General features: G+C 38.8%; 1 protein-coding gene across 1 annotated transcript in view; it reads left to right on the top strand.

Moving 5' to 3' along the window:
* The first annotated feature begins 1,797 nt into the window (after positions 1-1,797).
* Positions 1,798-25,373, top strand: part of fndc5a (fibronectin type III domain containing 5a) — a 37,213-nt gene continuing 13,637 nt past the window's right edge. The window contains exon 1 of the mRNA XM_055159515.1: positions 1,798-1,872. The gene's annotated coding sequence lies outside the window, so the exon portion shown is untranslated. The remainder of the gene's footprint in view (positions 1,873-25,373) is intronic.

The following is a 25,373-nucleotide window of genomic DNA, read 5'->3' as shown; positions in this document are numbered from 1 at the left end:
CCAGACCAAGTTACATGTCAGATCTGTGGAAAGTCGACTCCACTCACAGTAGAATAATTACTGCAAAGCAATAACAGCTCCATGGAGAGAAGCGGGTAGTGGACCTTTCATTAAACAGTGTGATTAAGGTGTTCTGGCTCCCCGGGGACTTTTAGCTGGAACACCTGAGGAAGACAACAAGGGTAAGTGTAATGTAGCTAGTCCATTACACTAAGAGTAATAAGGAACAAACAAGCAAAGTTTTAAAATGTTTACTGATAAATGATTAAAGTGCCTTTGTAGTAAATAGACCTGTAAAAGAAAATTAAATAACTAAAATAAGTGCATTTAAATTTAAGTAATGGTGTTTGAAATTAGTTGTACTTACCCACTGGTGTCATCTGTCTCAGGTGTTTTGGCCAAAAGAGTCCCCCCGGCGCCGGAGCACCTTAAGAAGGTTCCAGGGCTGGCAACAATTTTGTTAGGATGAGGGGTACACAGAGATTTTAACTTTTCTATGTAGTATTTTAAAATGAAGACTACACACTTCTAATTTAATAAAGAGCTATTTTTTATTTAGATTTAACTGAATATTTGTTGCACTGGTTTTTGATATCTAATTTTTTTAAATATTGAATGTAAATAGTTTGAACTTACCTGCACTTTAAGATGGGCTCACCGAGTTAGAGGAGGAGGCCTATAAAAGGAACCATCCTCACCTGTAATTGTCTATAAGAAGGTGCTGTGTGTGAGCGCAGGTTACTGCCATGCCTGTTTTTTAACTTTTGTACTTTTGTAAATATTTTTTCCATTTGTTTGTCTTGGTTACAGAATAAATGCACTTGGGATCTGCACTACAAATCGGCTCAACTCGACTCTGTTCCTCTTATACTGCTAAGGTTGGTCTCCAGGCTATTACAGTAAGTACAATTCATTTTAACCACAATTACTTAAATAAATGCTCTTCTACCTTTTACTTATGTAATTTTTCTTTTACAGGTCACTTCAATAAAAAGCACCAGGCTTCTATAATGGACGAGCTACATTCATTCAGTTTTCAATGGAGCACTAGAAATATTACAACATGACATCACAAGGTGGAAAAGAAGAACTCAGCCTAAATATGCAGGATTTGTGACTTGAAACAAAAACACAACTCCAGGTATGTTTGTGATGACGAAACAACATTATAACATAGGAAAAAAATAGCGTAATGTGGAGGCTTTAATAATAAAAAGGGAGTAAGAACAATGCTTAGGTGTATCCTGCAATGAACCCAAAGATGCTGAAATGATCGCCTGCCTGAATCGAAACACACACACATTTGGACTGCAATAAAAGCAAGTATTTCACATTTTACGATCAAAGTTAAAAAGTCCAAGTAACAGTGCAGACTCTAATGTAACCAAAGGGAGGTGTTCTTGGAGGGGAGAGCATTAGGAACAGAAAAGCTCAAATGAGTGATTACAAAGCAGTGAGCAGCTTTTGACTCGTGCACTGCTGAATCATTCAATCCACAGTTTAAAGAGGCTTAACGGGATTTCAAACTTTTGGCTTGATTTACCCAGACAAACGAAGGAAAGAAAACGCTGAGTTTCAAAGCGTGGGCTTTTTTTCCATGAAGAAATTCCCGTCATTTTCAATATTCAGGAGTCTATTGGCAGGGTGTTGAAATTTTTGTGTTGTGAAATTGACACTGTAATCACTTTTTTTTTTCTTCAGATTCTACTTATTTGATTGGTTAAAGGCCCCACATTACACCATTTTCTGATGTAATAATGTTGTTTCCTCATCAGAAACAAACTGGAATAGCATTTTGTTTCATTCACACATGTTTAACACACAAATCTTGCATATTCAGGCTTGGAATTCCCAGTCTCTACCAAACTAAAGGTAAAAAGTAGCTGTTAACTTGAAAGCTACCACCCTATGACCTCACAAGTTGGAATAGAGCATTTTGACTGTTGGAGATGTAGGTAGATTAAGATTTAAGGATTACTCAAACATGTCTTAATGAATCTGAACACAAGTCCAGGTATGTTTTTGATGAGGTAACAACATTGCAACATGGCAATGTGTGTATCATTCATTCATTTGTTTTTCAAGATAAAAAACAAAAATAAGAACTTTATTCATTATTTGTCTCCAAAGCCAAAATGAAAATACAGACAATGATTCATTTTTTTCAGTTTCCAATTTTGTGTTTAAATAAATAATGGAAAAAACAGATAATGGCCGTTTCCCGTTTCTGTGACTTAAACTGAGATGCCGGACTTTTGCGCCGCATACGGACTGAGCCTGGACTGAACCAGGACTAAACCATTTTCAGTCCTGGTCTGGTCCCAGTCTCAGTCCTGGTCTCAGTCCCGGTCTGGTCCTGGTCCCGGACTCAGTCCCCGTCCTGGTCCTGGACTCAGTCCTGGTCTCAATCCCGGTCTGGTTCCGATCTGGTCGCAGACCTGGTTTAGTCCTGGTTCAGTCCGGCATTGCAGTTTTAAGTCCGTTATCCGTTTTTCCATTATTCATTTAAACATAAAATCGAAAACTGAAAAAACTAATTGTTATCTGTTTTGGAAACAAATAATGAAGAAAATTGTTGTTTTTTCATTTTCTTTTGGTTTTAGTTTGAAAAAGGAACGATACACAGGTTCATGGCTTAAAGCTCACAAGAGTCAATTCTGTATAACACCTTTAAACCATCAACCCCAAGCAAAACATTGGGAAAAGACGAACTAAGTGGTTTGCCATCGTAATAACATGCATATTGTTATAACTTCTTGCAACTAGGCTCACCATTTCGATTCAACATATTCTGTAGTTCCCATTGTGCATATGTGCCTTGATGAATAAATACCCCTAAAATGTCTTGGCACAGCTATCTTTATCATTTGAGGAAGGACCAGACAGTGCCTTGGTCTATTCTGTCTCCTTATGAACAAAAGATGCTTCTGCTGAAAAATATTTAAACTAAAAATACTCAGAACACTGTGTAAAAGGGGACATGGGTACATTTCCAAGTTTAGCCACCCCCCACCTGCTCATGGGTGATTATTCAGCAGGCCGGTGGTGCAGTGACAGGACAGAGGTGTGGGTCCAGAGCAGCAGCTGGTGGAGAGTCCTCTGCTTCAACATGACCTACAGTGCTCCCATCTCCTCGTCTGCTCAGTTTAGAAAATGCTTTAGCAGCTGCTACATGGAAAAAGAACATACAGACTTGTGAGGTAAAAATAAGTGGGGGCAGTGGAAAATCAGAACAGAGAAGGAAAGGAGATAAAAAAAATGTTTTTTTCCCCCAAACTGCAACTTATAGAGATTAGAGGGCCCTTATTAGTCTATTTTATGATCTACTGTATGTTATAATGCTGTTTCCTCATCAAAAAAAAGACCTGGACTTGTGTTTTGTTTCATTCACACATCTTTAACACACAAACCCTGCATATTTAGGCTGAACATTTGTCATACAGGAAGTGCTCCACTGTGTTTTTAAGCTCCATACATCTTTACTAGAATCATTTAAATCATTCAGCCCTAGAATTGCTGATCTCTACTGAACAAAAGATAAAAGGTAGCTGTTAACATGAAAACTACTGCTTCATGACATCACAAGGTGGAACAGAGTTTTTTGAACTTTGGAGATTTAGACGAATTGGGGTTACGAAGGTTCCGGGGCAGGCAATTTTGTTAGGAGGAGGAGTGCACAGATATTTTAACTCTTTTCTGTTTAGTATTTGTAAATTAATAAAATATTTTTTCTATTTTGATATAATTGAAGATTTGAGCACTGTTTTTGATAGGTGTAGTTAATATGATTAACTGAGATTCGGGAGTAAGCCACGCCTCGGCAGCCCTCTCCTCTTCATCGGCACACCAAAACTTACTTTGACCACACCTCTTAATTTCCCAGAAGCCCATTTGTAGCAGTCTTTCCCATCATCCCAGTTTGTCTTGGCTAACTTGACCACACCCTTCCGCCCCCTATCTTATTCGTCTTCAGCCATAAGCTACGGGGCAGAAGATTGAGACAGAGCCACCTAGAGTATCAATAAACTTCTTTGCAATATGATGTTGGCGTGGTCCTTGCTAGTGAATTAACAATAAATTAACAATAAATTGAAATGATCTGTACTTACCTGCAGTTTGAGATGAGCTCACCCAATTAAAGGAGATGGCCTATAAAAGGAGCCAGCCTCACCTGTGTCAAGAGGAGGTGCTGTGTACAGTATGTGCAGGTTACAGCCATGCCTGTTTTTAACTTTTGTACTTTTTATAACTATGTTTAGATTTTTATTTTATTTTTTTGGGTTGTGGAATAAATGCATTTTGGGTCTGCACTAAAAATTGGCTCCACTTCCTCTAAGACCGCTATGGCTGCTATCCGGGCTATTACACTACCACTTCATGACATCACAAGGTAGAGCTGAGCATTTTGATTTTTGGAGATGTAGACAGACTAATAACACAGGATTACTCAAACATGTGTGAATGAAACAAAATACAACTAACTCCAGGTATGCTTTTCATGATGTAACATTCTAACATGGCTACAAGCTGATAAGAGTCAATTTTGCATCATATAGGACCTTTAAATAAATATGCCAAACAGAGCCTAAAGCCAGCATAGTCAAGCATCATTTATTTGTTTGCGAAGAGTTACTTCTGCTGAAACTTAACACTGATAATACCAAGTCTGTTGAATCAGTTGTTAGTTTATGAATCTGTAACTTATCTTCACATTGGAAGTACTTCATGCAAGGGCTATGTTAATGCACCTAGTATGTTTTATCAATTGTATACAAGTTATAGTTTTAAAAATGTTCTAATTGTAGTCTGCAGTTTAAACTTGTCCACTTTAGATAAGCCTACTGACAAGAGGCATACATTTCAGAAATCAATAGGCCTGTTATCTAGCAAAATTGGGGAACTTTTATTAATTAAAAAAAAAAAAGAATAGGGATGTAACTATATGCATCTCTCAGTACGATATTTATTGTGATATTTTGGAGAGGCTGATATAATTGTAGATGGGACACTTCTTTGCTTTTAAAATACCTTGGCAAGATTTTGGTGTGAATTATTTCCGTCATAATCCCGAGAATTCAAGTAAAAAACATATTTCTTCATGTTGTCTGCACTGAAATGAATCATGGGATACGTAGTTTCTGATGTTCATCAGCTGTTGCTTCTATAAAACTATGTATTTTAGCAAAGGAACTTGTAATTCGATATATTGTGAGACTTTTGACGATACAATATCACGATATTTTGGTTATTGTTACATCCCTACAAAAATAATAATAATAATTGAGTAAATTTGAAAAAACAAAACTACCTAATTTGTGTAACCGCAAAGTGCAGTTGTTTCACAAATGGGACACAGTTGTCAGCTCTCATACTTGCAAGTGTGTTTTTGTGACAGCCAGCCGCTTCACAACACTGAATTTAACTCATTTAATCAGATCCCAAACAGATTTATTCATTTTAAGTTCTGCATTAATCATGGTTAAAACATTGCATCATTCCTCTTTAACTCACTGCAGTTCTAAACATGGAGCAGAACCCAATAACTTTGCAGTTCACTTATCCAGAACTTTCTCCAGGTTAATCTTTCACACCTTCACATGTCCATCCATTTTGTTCATCTGTGTCCGAACCCCAAAGTCATCCATACACATCACACCTCTGCGGAAATTTCTGTCCCAACATCCCTCTCTGTCGCTCCTGTTTACGCCCATTCATCTTCATCATTCACTCTCTGTGATGTCACCAAATTTGACCAATCACCAATGACGTTTTTTAAGATACAAAGACTTGAGATATGAGTGAATTTACTTGTGACGGGGAGAGAGAGGCACTGAAGTTGTACCAGCATGCAGCAGGCAGGCTTGTCTCAGCTCTGTTGTGAAGAAAGTATAAAAGGAGGCTCTTGGCACACAAAGGCAGGACTAGAGTGAGAGATTGGTATGTCTTATTTGAGCTGAAGGAGAAGGTGTTATGTCATATCTACAATCCCTCGGCACATACAGTAGAAGTAGGTGGAGATTATGAAAGAGCATTGCTTGAAATTACATGTGATGAGTACGTTGTCTGTTCTATAGGCAATCTCGTCAAAAGCATTTAGTGATAGTGCAGGAACAGTATAACAAAGAAACATTTAAATTGGGTTTAGGAGTATAATGTAATGCCAGACTGGAGGCGTTAAAGACATATTGTGCTTTTGTCTCCTATGTAGTTATAATATATGACATCTGTGGATTATTATGTCATAATTTGCACATTTTACATTGTAATATTCAATCTAAAATGACTTAATAAAAGAAACAAGTCCTCTGAATATGAGAAAACATTGTATTTGTTTACATCCGGCTTTTCTGCACGTGCGCAAAGGCTGGTAGGCAAAAAGTCACTGGGGCCGCTCGTTTGTGTTGACAGTTGCGTTGCTTGTGTCTGTCATGAGATAACTTGTCTTTTTTGAAATAGGTTTTGCATTTCATTTTTTAAACATTACTTCATCATCTTACTTTAAGTCACTGAATGTTGATCAAAAACGTTACTATGAAAAGTTAAAATTTGTCAATAACTTTGACAATGTTGATGTTGTACGCCGGTAACTGTTGACGATGTTAATGTTGACTTGTTGATATGGACGCTTTTTGCCTGACAAAATGGCCACCCTGGACATGACATCATCATGTTTTCTCGTATTCTGCATTAGAAAACTGGTGCCCAATGGAAACTGATGTTACTGTGAAAGTAATCACAACAAAGAGCTATGAAATTTTTGACACCTCCAATGGATAGCTGCACATCACGCTAGCAAGCCACAGATTTGTACCATTTGTACCAAAATAACTATATGATGTTGCCATATTCTATGCTTATCACTGATTAAGAAATAAAATAGAAGAATGAAGTTAGTACAGAACAGTGTGTGTATGCTGGTAGAGGTAAAAATGAGGGTTGATGGGCAAAATGGCGTTGTGTAAATAAGCCATTAAAGATTGATCAGACATGCATGAATCACTCTAAATACTCAGTGATAAAAATGTTGTGCTATCCACGCTTGGTCATAGTCACTGAAGTGCAAACCAAAAGTGCCAGCTGTATTGCAGAATTGAGACATATTAGATGAGGCATCATTTTGTATATTTCTGACTGTAATCCATCAATGGTTTACATGTAGTTTTGAGTTGGTGATAAGACGCTGCCAATTATATTTTTCGACTGCCAAGAGTCAAAACATAATCAGTATAGCCAGCACATTGGAAACGAAACAGAGCAGTCCTCAATGGAAACAGTCAGAGGCAGAGAGTAATGCATTTGTGGGTGTATTTACAAAAACACAGTATAATTCTCCTGTTGTCTCCCTGTAGAATGGACCTGAACTCCTCTGCTCTCTGTCTGTGTAAATGTGCTCCAGTCAAGATGCCCACCGGCTAAGCTTTGGTGCGATGGATTCGGACTTGCACTTCACGCCCGCTCTCTCTCATCTTCTCTTTTTCTCTCGGCTCACAACAGTTTTGAGACATCTCCAAGCTACTGGTAAATCTTTTCATAACTCACATGCATATTGTCTGTGCTAGAAAGAAGTACACGTGAATACAGTAGAAAAGAGAACAATATACAGCTACTATTATAGCAACAGCCTACTCACAACAGATGTCCAAGTAATGTCCCTTCTGGATCAATAAAGTTTTTTAAGTATCACAGGCAAATTAGGCAAATCCTTACAAAAATCCACAGTCAAGGTCAGGAGAAAGGTCCTTGTGTATTGCACAGTACTCGGAATTTTACCAAAATCTGGAAAAAATAAAAATTAGAAAATTAGAATACATTTCACACCTGTTGTCTGGAAATCAACTTTAAATTCACAGAGGACAATTTAATCATAAAAGTAAAAAGTAAAAACATAGACTTCATATATTCGTTGCACTATCCACTTCTTCTCCAAAGTGTACTTCACCTGCAACTCATACTATCTCAGTGAAATGGCCGACTAAACTCAAGGGTCCCTGAAGAGGCCTTAAATACATCGCAGACAGACAGAAGTGCATTAGCATGTATATGTGGTGCACTAAGGCCTGTTTTGTTGATCTACAAAGTCAAACACCACTTTCAAGCGTCAAAAAATATGTGAATACTTTGTCAGCCTATTATGTATTACAATGTGAGAGGTAGAAGTCACATGTTCATTTGCAGTTAAAGGGACCGTTCAGAATGTTGGACATAGGACATCATTTCCTAGTGAGTCAGAGTGTTGGAGATGTGTGGAGACACTTTTTTAAATATTCCATCCAGTCCTTGTATTTGCAGAGGTCGCTGGTGCTAGGTTAGTGCATGTCAATGGCCGTAGTCAGCCTGACACTAAAAACAGTCTTACCCACTCCACAAAACACCCGAAGTAAATCTATTATTACACCAGACTGTCCACGTGAATGTCTGTGTTGATAGAATAATGTTTGAAATAAAACTAACCTTGCATCACATGAATTGTCGCATGTTGAGGGACTATTTTCTCATATATCAGTCCACCACTGCCAAGCTTTCTATCAGGAAGTATAAGGTGCTGCTGCTGCACAGACATAAATCCTTCAAATGCAAGATTGGTTTTACTTCTAAAATTATTCTATCAACACAGACATTCACATCAACAGTCTGGTATAATAATAGATTTGCTTCAGGTGCTTTGTGGAGTGGGTAAGACTGTTTTTAGTGGCAGACTAACTATGGCCATTGACATGCACTAGCCTAGCACCAGTGACCTCTGCAAATACAAGGACTGGATGGAATATTTTTTTAAAAGTGTCTCCTCACGTCTCCAACACCAAATGAAGCTCTTTGTCCAAAATTTAGAACTGTCCCTTTAAAGGTTTTATATTGTGTAAAATTGACTCATGTGAGATTTAAGCCATGTTATAATGCTGTCATCTCATTAAAAACATTGCGGAGTTGTGTTGGAGTTGTGTTTCATTTACACATGTTTGCGTAATCCCGGATTATTAGGATATCTGCATTCCCAGAGCTCAAAATGCTCTGTTCCACCTTGTGATGTCATGAAGTGGTACTTTTAAAGTTAACAGCTAATTTTTAGCTTTTGTTTAGGACAATTTATGGACCTATTAAAATAACTCAAATTCCTTCAGTTGTCTTAAAAAAACGCTTTATAATCATTAGCTCTGGCTCCGCTCTGCTTCACTCTAGCTCCTCTCACTCTGATTGGTCAAAGCGATCACGTGATACACGAGACCACACTCCGTGCATGCACTCGCTTGGATTTACGTGTGCCTGTGGGAGAAAAGAGCACTACTGCATATGCTCAATCGGCCCAGAGCCACCGTCAGTACCTCGCTGGGCTAAAGGCTAATCTGGAGTCATGCACCGTTGAGCTCGGCCTGTTGACTTGAATGGGCGAACATTTTGAGACCCCGGGGCTTGAGACTAATTGGAAATCGCAGGGCTGAAATTATACAAATGATTACTACCTGTATTATCACATGACATCACAAGGTGGAGCAGGCTGTTTCTGTTTGAGAGAAGAAAGCATAAATATGTAGGATTTGTGAGTTAAACGTGTGTGAATGAAACAAAACATAAGCCTGAGTATGTTTTTGATGAGAAAACAACATTATAGCATAGCTAATATGGGCCCTTTAAGTACTTTTTTAGGATGTTGCTCAAGTCATTTTCGCATAGACAGATTAATGTGAAGAACACAAATCAAAAACCACAAGGAGATCGTGACAGTCCCATTTAAAAGGCGGTAGTGACCCCTAAACATTCACCTATAGAGATACATCAAATATATTGGATCTTTATTACAATACCACCCTCCCCTCTGTCAGGTCCAGTGCGGTCCATCTCACGCTCCCCCATCACGCTCCCCTCATGAATATTTACCCGTCCACTGTTGGTGATGTCATGCTTTTGGAACGATGGGCTAGTTTGGCTGAGTGCTTTGTTGGAGCAGAGGAACTGGCCTGCCGCTGTAGATCAAGAGTGAGGAGTGGCAGGTGCGGAGAGCTGTGCACAGAAGATTTCTCCGAATCAATGTGTTTCATCTCACAACAGTCGATACAGAGGCAGCAGGTCTCAAGGCCCCCTCATAAACACTTTGGAAAATTTGCAAATGTGATTTCAGTGGGAAGAGTAGTTGAGGTCATCCACACAGTATAGTGGCTGTTTGATAGTATGAGAGTGTAGTAAGATGCAGATTTTTAAGAACTTTTGAGAACTGTGGAAGAAGTAATTGATTTTGTTACTTGAGTAAAAGCACAGATAAAAGTATCAGTGGTTAATACACATTTGAAGATGAAAGACTAAAGGATGGGAGAGAGGGATGACAAATTTTCAATGTAAAGTCAACTGGAAACAGGCTACGTTTATATGATGATGGTCTGAACAGAAGACGCAAAAGAAGCGTCGCCTCTTCACTTTTTATTCTGCGTTTAGACAAGCGTTTAAGTGTGTGGAATTCAATTGGTTATGCATGCCAATCGACAGGTTTTTCTGTGTACTGTATGTATGTGACGTAGGAGTGTAACAATATCCCACGATATGATATTATCATATGTGTAGATATTTTGGAGAGGCTAATATAATTGTAGATGAGACACTTTTTTGCTTTTAAAATACCTTGACAAGAGTTTGGTGTGAATTATTTCCGCCATAATCCTAAGAATTCAAGTAAAAAACATATTTCTTCATATTGTCTGGGCTGAAATGAATCATGGGATATGTAGTTCCCTATGTTTATAAGTTGTTCCTACTATAAAACCATGTATTTAAGCAAAGGAACTTGTGATTCAATATATCGTGACGACCCACAATATTATTGTGAGCCTTTTGACGATACGATATCGCGATATTTTGGTTATTGTTACATCCCTAATGTGACATAAACGCATACGCGAAGTGCAGATCTGACCAGAGTTTTGCGTCTTGGGCAGTGTAGACGAAAACTCTACGGTGGAGAGTATTCAACTTTTCCACTCTGGAGGGTGGTTTCAGATTTTTGCATTTAAGTCCTCAAAACACCGCCACCATCTAAACAAAAGGCACTTATAACATATTTTATCGTTTTTACCCGCAAGCGTTCCCATGTGAACAGGCCCAAAGCCCCCATGAACGCTTCCAGAGAGGCTCGCAGTTTACCTATGTCCATTTATATATACAGTCTGTGAATGTGACACTACATTAACAAAAATGAAGCATTAAGAGCCAATCACTGACCCCAAGCAGTATAATTTTCATAATGTAAACACTGCACTGATGACAAATAGATAGCAGTCGGTCATCAACAATCTCTCTTCTGAAACCAACCCTCTCATCAAGTCGCACTACCAACGCAAAACTGCCATTTAAATTGATTTATCCACTGAAGAGACCAATATCTCTTAAATAAATAATCCCAGCATATCATATCTACATCGTGGAGAGTGCACCTTATAAACTGTGGGTGTCTCTGTGGCAGCCAGCTCAACAGTTAAGTGCTGACTATGCTACTCAGTGCAACTCTTATTTTCATTAATACCATTTGAGTGTATTTCGTAGAGAAGGGGGCGGTGAGGAGGAAGTGGTGGTGTAGGGGGTAAGGGGTGGTGTGCGTATAATTGTGTCCCTAACCTGATCCCTTTATCGGTCCTGGAGAGAGATGGACTTGGCCTGAGAGCTATAGAAAGGTCTGCTGCAGCTGATTAACACTTGGTTAAAGAGAGGGAAAATTATAAGGGTGCAGTGGGAAATAAAACATGGATTTTGCCTTTATAGTGCGTCTTGTTAATCTTACTATAGGCCTTTGTATTAACCTAATTACTTTCCAATTACACCATCGAGTAGCATCTACTGTTTTGTTTTGTTTTAGAGTTTAGTAAAGAATCAAATGCCCACAGTGAGTACATAAGGCAGGGGTAACACTAGCGACTCACTGATCCGGCTTTTTCAGTTCCGATACCGATTTTGATACTATAGCTTTAATTTTCTGCTGATATGAAGCAATACCAGAACAAATAAAATAATACAATAAACTGATCCAATGGGTTATGTAACTGTTATTTATCCCTCCAATTAACTACAGAACAGCTTTGTAAAAATAAAAATGTATTTATTTGTTTATTTATTTTTATTTATTTATTATTGCTCATGCTGTTTTGTTGGCATTAAGAAAGAGAACAACAACAACAAAAATCTGAAAATTAGCATAAATACATATTTCTACGATTATTTGTCTTGTCTTTTCTGCATGAACAAAAGGATCAGGAAGAAGATAAATCTTATAAACCCTGCTCCTTTCACAGAATTCAAACATGACTTTAACTTGAACAATAACTTTCTGGCCAACTATGATCTGTAAATAGTCAATAGTTATATCAATTTATATGTTCATCCCTAAAGGTCATAGTTAGACATTTTGCCTTGATTTATAGTTGTTTAAAATAACTTCTGTCAAGCTACATTTTGGAGCTAAACAAAGCTGCACTGCCAAAATACAGTCCAAATGTCTTTTCTGCCAAACAAGACAGTATCCGCTGAAGGGAACACAGTGTTGACAGAAAAACACTTTTCTTGCTTTTCAAAAGTGACAGGTCTCACTGACTGTAGGCTGCTGCCGTCATTTTAAATCACTTTTGCCCAGTTAAAAGATTCTTTTCGAAGATTTTACCATAAGAGGCTTTGAGTCAGGTCGGATCAAGTTCACATTTTTCTGAATTTGAGACAGAAGCGACAAATGAACTTGAGCTAGAGCTCTAAGTACTGGGATTATAAAACACTCATTCATCCAACATAAGCACATGTGAAGCACCAAACTCTCTAAATCTGAGGTAAAAGAGGCTGTAGATTTAGTTCTGAATGTTCTGATAATAATCAAGAGGAGATGTTGTGGCATTTGTGAAACATGTGCTAAAAATGAATAGCGGCTGTGATTGTAATGTCCCAAAACTGGACTGTGGTCTGATGCACTCTATGGTTCCAAACCCTTGCACTGTAAAACAGAAAGTAGAATAAACTGGCTTGCCAGACATGGTAACAAGAAAACTGTATTTCTTTTAGTTAACTTTAAAAGCTGCACACTAGGGATCACATCCACTCAAAGGCGAGAAGGAAGAGGAAATTAATAAACTTCCTGTAAAACCTCTAAAAATATACAACTTGTAACAGCTGCAATTTAGTCATATTATTTGTCAAACACAAACACAAGAGAAGTGCTCTCAAAGTGCAAATTTAAGTCTAAGCTGTAAATTCAATCTTCTGTAAAACACTGTGCATGGAAATCTTTAGTGTGTTTTCATAAAGTGCAGGTTACTCTCAGATGTTGCCCTATAATCAGTCAAATAATAAAAACACTCAGTCTGTGCTCAGACCGAAAACAGAAGAGTGACGCATCAGCAGGAGCCAGACACATGTTTTCATTGTTTAAATACTTTGGGCTCCAACACTTTATTCTGACTAAATCTTAAAATCCAAAGCTGGATTACCTGGATTTGTTGTAACAGCAGCTAGGAGTAAGATGGTGGGTGTGTGCCACTGTCTTGTCTCCATGGAGATGTTATAGCTTTGCCTGTAATATTCCACAGTATGACATTAAACGTATATCTTGCATTTTTTTCAATTACAGGCATTTTTATTCATAATATGTGTTGAAAACATGCATTTATAATTGATTGATTGCTACATTTGTTTTACTTTGAGTTTGTGTTAAGAAAAATTGCATTTTTTACATACCACATTGTAGTGGACCAAACAGAAAGGCAAAGACAAAAATAAGTTCAAATTTAATTTAAAAAAAAAAAGAAAAAAGATGTAATTTAATAAAGGCTCAAATTAGGTAAATCATTAACAAAAATCCAGGCCCAACTGGGGTAATTTAAATCAAATTGAACAGAACAAAACTACCCCAAAAAGACAAAGAACAGGGGTGTTTAAATACATGAGGACCAACTAAAACTGAACACAAGAGGGAGGAATTACATTAAATAATGAACTAAAACTACTAATTTAAAGTAACAAGAAGGCAAATAATTATAATACAGAAAATAATAAGTGATGATAAAGTGACTTTAAACAAACTAATCAAACAAACTAAAGAGTGCTCCCCCTTTGTTCGGCGTGGATGGTCTCTGCCAAGGCTCCTCCATCTGGCTACTCAAACAAACAAAAAGAACAAGTGTAAGTAAATAATTCAGACCTATATTAACTAAAATGTGTGCCCCCAAATTAGAATATAAGTCTAAATAAAGGAATTAAATTATGTGTGATGTAATTAACAATGTAAATGAAATAAAATAATACTAACACTGTGGAGTGGTGGAAGGAGAAAAAGAGCAATAATATATGTGAATTGACGTAACTGTCCTGTAATTTGGCTTGGTAGTGTCACCTGCCATCCACATGGACATAGATATGTTTAATGCCATAAGGAACATTCCAGGCAGAGCACATTTACATGGAGACTAGAAGGTGGAAAACAGAAACGTTCCAGAGTGTAACTTTGAGTTCATGTTGTGTGACAGTGACAAGCTGAGTGCTGATACACCCTCACTTTAGAGCTATGGATAAACCAAGTGTAACCTCAATAACTTTACACTAATGTTCCAGTTGAAAGCCCTTGAGAAATGATTACATCGAACCTACCAATCTCATTCTACGGCCAAACACGCTTTCACAGACAAACAATGTCTCCCTCCACTGGGCTGCATCTCAGGGGAGCAGAGACGGAGCTAACGTCCACAAAGACATCAGATTTATCGCTGCTTTTCCGCTTCATCTGTGTTTAATGTTGGAAAGTGTACGGCAGATAGCAGCAGGCCAATTCTCCACCGCTAAATTACCCGCATGGGCCGCAGTGTGTTTGCTGAGTGCTGACTTCAAAGATCATTAACGCAGTGATGGTCCAGGGCATAGGGACAAATCTAAGGTCCCATGATATGCCGTAAATGTTGACCATTATCTGAACAGACTGAAACAAATTTACTGTGGTTTGAACATGAAAATGTATATGGCAGAATTGTAACTTTGGAGAGTACGTGTAATTCTGTTGTATAGTGTTTTTGTTCTGATTGGGAATGAAGCAGACAAAGCAAATTAAACCAGCTACAAGTATCAATATATGAAAATTGAGGGTGACTCTGTGGTCTATCATTTGGATGATTAGACTGTAATGTATTAACCTCAGTCTGAGTTCAAATAGAGACTGACATCAACATTTTTTCATAGCTTGATGGTAATACTTTTCTTTTACTCAAAGCAACCACTTGAAGATAAGCTCTGACAATATTTAGAAGCCGATATGAAGGGCTGATATGGATAATCTTACACAAATATGAAACAGAATCTACTATAATCTCATCAAATGTATACATAATAAATAATAACAATAGCAATTACTTTTACATTTGCATATTGGCTACTTATTATCATCATTATGAGTATGCTGACTGATGATTTATGAAATTGAACCAAACATATTTGCTTCTTTTCACATACATAATACATAATCTACTGTGCATGACCAGAGCAGTGTGCAAACCCACAATCTTGATAAGAAAACCCTCTTGACAATCGCATGGTGGGTGAATTTGAAGAATCACATAAACGGCGTCTTGCAGAAATGTACTTTGTCATCCGTAGCAGATTATACATGCATTGGCCTGGACTTCTCTCACCACCGCGCGTTTCCATATGCACCTGCAGCTGCTTCTACACTTGATTCGACTCATATTGACTCTGGACTGCACACTTCCACTGACATGACAAATGTGCTTATGGTTCTGCTCCTGTAGCTTTAGTGCATGTGTCACCTCCAGCCATTCTTCACTGTTGCCCGGCCCAAGTTTACTCACTGTGCAAGAACTAGAGCTGAGAGACTGCATGCATAATGGAACAGATTGTAGTACGTAAACTCAAATCAAGAGGAATTTTTTTCTTTTTTTCTTGAGAGTACACATTTGAGGTTTAGAGAAGATTGTAAGAACGAGTGGTGTGAGTGGTAGTAGACCATTTTGAAGTGCCCTTAATTGCGTGAGTGGGCAACACTTAAATGTGCACTGCTCAACTTTTAAGGTGGAGGGTCCGTTACGTAGCTTGATTCATCAGCCGGTTTCACTTTGTGGAAACCGTCTGACCTCACAGCATTAGGATTCGGTCGCTCGACGGTAGGTGGGTACTTTTTTAATTTAACCAATTGCTGCTATTTGGTCGTGACGTATATAATGCGGTGCTAACTGGTAGACTAGAGGGTTTGCAAGAATCCCAGAAGTGCAAGTCTGGGCACCAGCCAATCAGTGAAGAGCCATACATTTTGTGTTGGCAGCGATTCCCGAGATCGAGGATTTAAAGCCGTAACAAAGAGAATGTTTGGTGAATTTTATCAAGGGGAAAGACGTTATTGCCCTTCTTCCTACGGGATTTGGGAAAAGCTTATTATACCAGTTAGCCCAGTTAGCGGTGCATTACATACGTCATGACCAAACAGCAGTGACTGGTTAAATTAAAAAAAATTACCCGCCTACCGTCGAGCGAACAAATCCTAATGCTGCGAGGTCAGACGGTTTCCACAAAGTGAAACTGACTGACTAGAACAGAGCCCGTTGCAATCGCTTCTTTCTAAACATTTTCCTGGTTTGTGACGCAAGCATGAATAGAGCCTTTAACATTTCCATGGAGACATCAGGTGGCGAACCTCCACTAGAAATGTTACACAGTGCATCTTTAAAGTTGCAATTGACAATTTCTTTGTCTTGGTAAGAATCTTTCATAACGTAATAATCAACAATGGGCAAATGTGTTCAGTGTAGGTTTAATTGCCAATTATTTGACTCAATGCAGTGAAACAATTCAGCCCACCGTCTGTAATAGCCTGTGCAGCCTATTCATCACAGTTGAGTCCGAGCACGCGGAGGGGGCAGCAGTTTGCATAGTTCTTGCGCTCGTGTGGCGCGTCAGAGGCAGCATGCTATGAATCGAGGTGCACTGAACAATCATTACTACATTTCTTGGGGACACAGCCAGCGGACTGCACAATGTAACGCTCTCCGGACTTCTCCTTTTGCACACGGAGGCAACTTTACCTCTCCAAAGGTATTGTGCACTTTAAAGGAAAATGTGAGTAAAGTAATGTGAGCGACTGGGGTCAAACTGTGTCCACGTGGTTAACTGAAGCGGAAAACTCGCGAGTTAAGAGTTGCTTTTATCTGTGCACAGGCGGGGGACGGGGAGCATGTGGGATAGTGTAGGCTTTGCATTATTAATAGGCGTGTAGGCAGCTATCGTTTAAAAGTAACGCGACTTCAAATCCGCATTCTGCTTGGTAGTGTGGGATTTTGATTGTTTTGACATATGCATATTTGAGGACTGGTAGAATAATTTTGTGGGTTGTGGTTCAGTCTCAAACTTGATTTTGGGGCGAGCGTAAAAAGGCAGCACCAGCACGCACGTTGCTCTCTGCAGCTGCACCAACAAGACACGGATCGTAGAGGAAGAAATAGAAAGCTGTGATGTTTCAGAGGCTTCATGCTCGCATACATTTCCAAAAAAAAAAAAAAAAAAAATGACAACAAAAACAGAAATGACGACTGCCTATGTGCGGATTGAATGAGTAAGCGCTGGTCCGTGCGTGGTTCTGACAGAAAACCGCCCCCCTCCAGACACTTCCAGGCTGCAACATACAGTCGGCAGAGAGAGGCAGGCGACGCGGACGTGAATGCCGAGCGTCGCACCATCACAGCGGCACCTGGACTACTGTTGGCCGGCGGAGGAGCACCCACATCCCCCGGAGAGAGTAAATGGGACCGCACGTAGCGCCAACATGGACAGAATTTTCCGACTGCTCGTCCTCAGCTGTCTCGGCGTCTCCCCTGTCTCCGCGGGTGAGTCGAAAGCCCTGTGCGCAATTTTAGGAAGAATGCGCGAGGATCTGCTGGCATTTTTGTGTGGATTGGGAGAAAACATGTGGAGAACATCGCTGGTTGATGTGTAAAAAATATAGATAGTGTTTTTGTGAATTGTTGTAGCTAGACATTCTCGTGCAGTCATCTTTTGGAGCGAAGAGGTGGTGCTGAATTTGAACAAGCTCTGGTCTGTGGATGTGATTTGGAGAGGTGTCCTGTGGCTTTGTGCTTGATTGATTAGCCTACACTTTTGGGGCCGTTTGTTCCAACATGAATGAAAATGAAGCAGGATTCTCACAACATTTTAGTCTACAACAGAAGACTGTAGAGGCTGATTGGGAACAGTGGTCTTCACAAATAGGAACAGCATTGACCGGGATAGTGAATACATGTAGCCTTATCTTTAAAAATATCTTACCTGAATCCAGAATGACTTGTGCAGGACATAGGTGTATACATGCTCCTTCTTTGGTCCTCATCCTCCCATTCCTCTGGTTCTGGAGATGGATCACTGCACACAGCACACACCAAGACCCAAAGCTCCAGCTGACTCAGAGTTGGTACTATATTGGTGGTTCTGTTTGGTCTTAAGTGCAGTTGTAAAGCCGTTGAATATGAAATGGTGGTCCAAAACGTGCAGGTGCGTGTAGTTGCCAAAAAGTGGTTGACTCTGCCCAGTTCTTTGGCTGCTTATAACAGTGTAGTAGATCATGTCCATCTGTCTGTGTGAATACTGTAACAAAGGACCTAAGCTCATTATTTAGCTGCAGTTTGAACAAGAAAAGAGAAAATAAATTGTTAAATCTCTAGAAATTTGAAGCAAAGTCCAAGTATAATATGCAAGTTTCCTTTAACTATGAAGGTAGATAAATAGCAGGTTCTTCCCGGTGTGGCTCAGCTCTAAGACAAGTTGTTGTTTTTGCATCATTAGTTCAAGTCTAGTTTCTGAATAAGAGCATCTCAATTAAGGTATAAAGTAGGACTGAGCAATAGGGCACAAAAATGACATTATTTTCCTAGTTGATCGTTCATAGAAAACTCAAATCAGTTTTATTTTACCTTATCAAAATGTAATAAATGCTTTCTATATTAATTCCCTGAGCATAAAGATCGGCTTTTAGCATTTGCCATTTAAAACATAAAAATAGATACATTTCTGCTTCTCTGTTGGTTAAAAAAACAAAAAAACAAGCAGAATTATTGGCATGAGGAGATGATTGAATCTTTATTAATTACACAGCCGTGTCCTAAAGGCTTTGGTGTAATGCTCTTAGTGTAGGCACGACTTGTAGTACAGTTTGGTTCAGGTTTGTCGGTGTTTATTTAAAGATTCTCCCAGACACCTGCACCAGAAAAAACAAATCGATTCTAACTGGAGAGAGGAGAAGTGAACCACGAGTGTGTAGGTGCACCATAAATGCACACTCCACTGACATCTTTACTGTGTCTGCCCTCATAGCCACTCATAAACAACCAAACAGCAAAGTAATGTTACTGTTTAAAATGTAAATCGACCTGGTCACACGTTTATCTAAATGAGGCTGTAAATTCTGCTGCTCATGCTCTAACTGCTTCCCCCGAGTTTAGTCAGACAGGAAATCAATGAATCAATCAACAAATAGTGCATTGACACAGGCTCCGGGCTTTGTGTTTTGTTTGAAAAATGCTCACAGTAATGAATACAGGAAGTTATTTTTATCAAATAAACGTAAAATATCGGACATTGGCAACCTCTGTCCAGCTGTAAATTTTCTGGGTAAAGTACATTATGGGTGAGGTGCCAAAGCATTGAATGTCTAAAGAGAAGAGTTATAGGTGGAGACTCGGGGCTTGCCTCTTAGAAAAATTACCTAAAGAATCACATCCATGCAGGCTAGCAAATGTTAGTGAAAACAGTGTGTAATTCATGCATAATTCCCTGTAAATATGAGTAACTTAGTATGCACCCAGCGTTAAAACGAGGACATTTGCCATATTATCAATAAAACTAGGCTTACTTTAAATGGACTCGTGGGAAATGAAAGGTTTTATGGTTACAATCATTATATTTCACTCCTGAGGTCTTTTGTCCTCTGGGGTTGCCGTAGCAATTAAATACTGTCCATGAGCAGCTGCGATATCGATCTAACATGTCTGAAGCCAGATTCTCATATTTTTAGTTTCGCTGTAAAATCATTGACCTTACATTTTCTACTGATGCTTTTCTGTGTCACCATCAAATTGAATGCATTAACATAATATTGATTTGGGACTGCTGGGAATTATTTCAAATGGATATGCAAGATAAAATTCTAAATTACAACGCAGATTCAATGAAGGGCTGTGCGATTTTGAGTAGTCATCAGCTTGGGTGTGTTTAATTGAGAGGACGTCAGCCAATCAGTTCAAACTTTGGATGAAGAAATGTTTTAAAAAGTGTGAAATTATTATAAGTTTGTATTGTTTATATAGTCATTTTATTCCACCTTGCTCACTTTTACCTCTAAATGCTACTAAATCGAGTTGTCTTTGTGGTGGCATTTCCAAATGCAAAGGAGAATTTGAGAAACTTTGCTGCTGAAATATGAGGTAAAGGAGTGATTTGTGTAAAATTTTCAATGTGCATCAAGTGAACAATGCAACAATTATATGGGAGGCTTTATATAGTTAAAACTTTTTTTCTGAGGACCCATATTTTAAAAGTCACACCCAAGTCCATAGATATTATTCGTAAATCACAAAATAAAGGTGGATTTGAGCATTATTGAACATTAATGAGGATATTTTACTGTTGACTGATCGTGTCGTCATTGAAGCAGCAATAAAAGGATCCATAAGTCGCCTATTTGGACATTAAATGTAGCCCATTTCTTTTTCTTTTCAACATTCAATTCAGCCGGCAATATTGGAACAAAATACTCAATAAAATAATTACAAAAAGATTACAAACTATACAATACATGTCAGAACTGTATATTGCAGACCTACATGCAGATCGTGACAAGGTGACCCAAAAAAAATCTCTTGTGACCACCTGAGAGTCATGACCCTGTCTTTGGGAAACAATGATATAGTTCATATAAAGTTTGTCTAATTCTAAGTCTAAGTGCATAGAATTTATTTGTTGTTTAGATTGGCAGTCTCATGCCAAATTAATAATCTAAATGACAATGGCAGCGCCCACGGGAACCTTCAGAATAAAGTGAATAGCTAATTAAAAATGGATTTATTGATGTTTGAAATAAAAAAAACATTTCTTTAGTCAGTAGGATTGAGGATTTCTTTTTATTAATTTCTTTGTCATATTGCCTAAGTACAGGAAATGGACAAGAAACTAGAGGGGTTAAAAAGCGTTCAAAAATAAATAAAAGAAAGCACAACGTGGGCGTATTTTGTCTGTAATTGCTTCTAATTTTGATTTAAACACTCCCCTTTAGCCCTGCTGCTGTAATCCGGATCAGCCTTTTTTATTGATAGCTAAATCATGTAGTTTCAGTGAACCACAGTGAGCCTGTCATCTGCTCATTAATTCTGGTCAATCATTCAGACACGATTAGAAGCTTGTTATGACTTTATTAGGAGGTGTGATACTTGCTGCCGTTTAATGCTGGGGTTATTTTATTTGCCGTAATGCTATTTGACCCTGGCCAAAACAAAATGTTCCCACATCAGTGGACAATTCAATAAGTGCATTTTCCAAACCCGCCTACCCATTTTATTGACTACAAAACTAAAATCATTAAAATATATAGCCTCAAAGTCATATCATTTTTAATAGACAAGCATACTGTTTATATTCTCCACTTTGTAATCAGAGTGACAAGACAGTGCCTATAAGAACTGAAGCAACACATGCATTTGTCATCCTGTCATGGCATGTTTAAAAAGGAAACCTCACAATTCCCCCCTAAACAAACGAGCCTCTGTGGCAGGTTAGTAATTGATCTCATTGCTGTTCACGCCTAATGAGCTTTTCAATTTAAAAAAGCTGAAAGGCGTATAGGATTTTCATTAAAGGGTAAATTAAACCCCTTGACTGTGATCATTTTCTTTTATTAGTCATCTATCTACACTAACAACATACTGACAATTTCAACGTTAGACAAATAATAACACTTCATTAAAAAATAAAAACAGTATATATTTTTATATATTTTCTTGTGCCCGAATCCTGATAAAACCATTCTCAGAAAAGGCAGTTAGGCTAAAAACATTCCAAGACTTCTGTTTGCAGACATTCTAATATGAACCAGTTTCACTTTGTGTAAACCGTCTGACATTGCAGCATTAGGATTCGTTCGCTCGATGGGAGGCGGGTACTTTTTTTATTTAACCAATCACTGCTATTTGGTTGTGACGTATGCAATGTGTCGCTAACAGGCTACCTGCTATATTAAGCTTTTCTCAAATCCCACAGGAAGAAGGGCAATAACATCTTTCCCGTTGATAAATTCGCCAAACATTTTCTTTGTTCGGACTTTAAACCCTCGATCTTGGGACTCGTTGCCAACACACAATGTATGTCTTTGTCTACATCCATCTCAACTGCTTTATTTACTGTTATGCTGTGCCACAAAAGGGACCCAGACAGGCACTTGAGTTTGATGTCACGGCTTCACAGCTCTTCACTGATTGGCCGGTACACGGTCTACAATTTCTGGGGTTCTTGCAAACCGTCTAGTGTATTCTGATTCCTGATCTAGTTGCTGGAAAGAAATGAAATTGAGCGGAAGCACTAGATGGCGCCAGCCTGGCTATAAAAACATACCGACTTTGAATATTTTCTGACATTCCAATATGAACCTTCACAATCATGGTAAATCCTGGATTCATTTGATTTTGAAGAAGCACCAATCAGAATTAAAATTAAAAATAATCTGTACAGTAAATCACGTATCTATAAATGGGTGTGAACTTTTTTGTTATTTATATTTTAACGATATAAAGAAATATTATTTTGCTGTGGGTGGGCTTGCTTTTTTTTGGCCTGGTGGCATCAGCTGTCAATGTAGTCATACTGTGGAATATTATAGGTAATAACAAGTAATAACATGTGGCAGACCCTCCATCAGAACTGTTAGTGCACTTTTAAAAATGCATATTGTAAGATGCTACAGGACTTTTGATTCTCTTCTATTCTTGGCTCCCTGGTCACCTCTAGTCACCTCTGGTCACCTGACTGAAAGCTCCACTGGTCTGTTTTGAAATGTTGCTGTGGACTTTAGCCCTCTCAGTGTCAGTGTGGATTCACAGCTGCTGCCACGCTGCTCTTTCCTCTGCCACTGTCCCCCTCTCCGCCATCTCCGCCCTCTATACCTCTCTGTCCCCTCTCCCTCTCTCTTCTCTCTCATTCTCTGTTCTCTCTTCCTCACTCTCTCATCTTCCCTCTCCTCCTTGTCCTCTTCTCTCTCCTCCCTCTCTTCCTTCACTCCTTCAGAAGCCTCTCGTAGTTCTTTGTGTGTGCATCAAAGACACAGATCATGAGCTGAACGCTGTGATGGCCTCATGTTCTGTGAGCCAGTGAACAGAAATCAACTGAATTTTAGAAGTGACTTTTAGTGCCTTTTTGTTTCTTTTGAAAGCTGTTATGAGCGAGAGTCCAAAGACAGGATAACTTTAAACTTCATACATGTGTTTCTACATTTGATTTGTGCAGTTGTAACTTGAAAGATCTTACACAAAAACATAAAGTCCAGTAAAGTCTTTTTAGATACATTTTAGAAAGTTGGTATTGGAAAAAAATGTATGCTATACTACATATCAAACCCAGATTAAACTCATTCTTCTTTATAATGCACTGACAGGTCTCATATAGTGTGTGTAATATACTTCAGTCTCCACATACTTTAGTGCATTTAGTATTTACAGAGAAATCCTATGTAGTTTCTTTTGTGTTTTCAACAAGTTTCCCTTTCCCCCTTTCTTTCCACTCCAACAGCAGTGCGCCTTCTATTTTTATTTGTCGCTGTGAGGGGTGCAGGTCCCAGATGGTGCGCTTTTACATCTGAGCAGTTGGCAGTCTGGCCCCCAGGAGAGAGCCCACACCTCTGTCCCCCTCATGGTGAAGTAATCCTCTCCTGTGCTCCATTCCAGCTTTACTACAGGGAGATGAAAATAGTGTCCAAGAAATGTCATGAAGTACTGGTTATAGATACCGTGTACTGGTATAAATGACAACATTATTAATGCAGGATACAGTTTGTGGGTGTTGGGAGGTGAAATTACATTTTTAATTTCACAGCTGACACCTTTTCTCTGAGCTCTGAGCACGCCTACGGTAGCTCTGCAGGGACAAACCTGGGCCAAGTCAAGTGGAAACAGGTCAGATGATCAGGCGTCACTACTGTAGCAAAGGAAACACATGTTTTGTCATTTTGTGTGTTTGTACAACACAAGCTTCATGTGTGTGGAATAATCCCATTACAGGCAGGGGTGTAGTGGGCGTGATACACCGGGGTAGGGCGTCCACCCACTTCTCCAGACGTGAGACATAAAAAAAAAAAAACTAATATAAAATAGCTACAACTTAAATGTCAAACCGGAGCTACTGACAATGGTGAAAACAAACTGCATAGGCTTATGATATCTGCACTACTACTACTGTCCTGAGACATGAGGGACCAGAAATGAACCAGGACTGAACCAGGACTGAGTGTCGGGATGGACCGACAGCCGCAGAAGAAATGACTTACGCAGAGCTGTGCACCTCACAGGACTATGCACAACCGTCGCCTGATCACGCTTTGTGGACACACTGCTCCACGGGCTCGGGGTTCTCATTCTCTCTCTCTCTCAAATCCAAGATTACTTTTGTTTTAGTCCTGGTTGAGTCCTGGTTCAGACCTGGTTCATGTTCTGTAGGTGATTATGAATGGCATTAATGTTAATTAAAGGATTCCACATCATTTTAATATCAAATATTACTGATTTTTACTAGGCTGGCACATTTGTTTGTTTGAGGTGGGGACTTGCAAGTCGTGACTTGGACTCGAGTCAGATGTGTGTCACTATTTTTAGGACTTGATAAAATGGACTAAGACTTGGGACTCGACTTGGACTTGAAGGTCAGTGACTTGGGACTTGACTCGGACTTGAGGCCTGTGACTTGAGAAGACCTGAAGCACTTTTAAATCTGAATTCTTTCTGTTCTGACTGTAATGATTAATTCTATGATCTTGTGAAGACATTTAAAAGAAGACTTACATTTCAACAACTCTTATATACTCTATAAATACTCACTTAAAAAATCCTCACTACACCACTGATGACAGGGACATTGGGGCTGCTCTTGTCCTTTGGTCCGAATAAGCATTAAATCTGTTTTCTGTCTGTTAGTTTGGTCATACATGTACAGTCTGGTGTAACTTCTGGAGGTTCAATTGTAAACACACACTGTTAAATGTATTTCTGCATGGGCACATTTTTATCCCCTCTACTGAGCAAACTGTCCTCATGTGATCATTTGAGATGGGGGTCTGGGTCTCTAGAGATTTATTTCTATCTTGTTTGAGATGCCACTTGTTTCTTGTTTAACAA

Source organism: Boleophthalmus pectinirostris, unplaced genomic scaffold, assembly GCF_026225935.1.
Source record: "Boleophthalmus pectinirostris isolate CB_2022bp ecotype Guang Dong unplaced genomic scaffold, ASM2622593v1 HiC_scaffold_10, whole genome shotgun sequence".
NCBI classification, from domain to species: Eukaryota; Metazoa; Chordata; class Actinopteri; order Gobiiformes; family Gobiidae; genus Boleophthalmus; species Boleophthalmus pectinirostris.
Note: the sequence above shows the minus strand (reverse complement) of the source record. Positions and strands in the feature narration are given on the sequence as shown.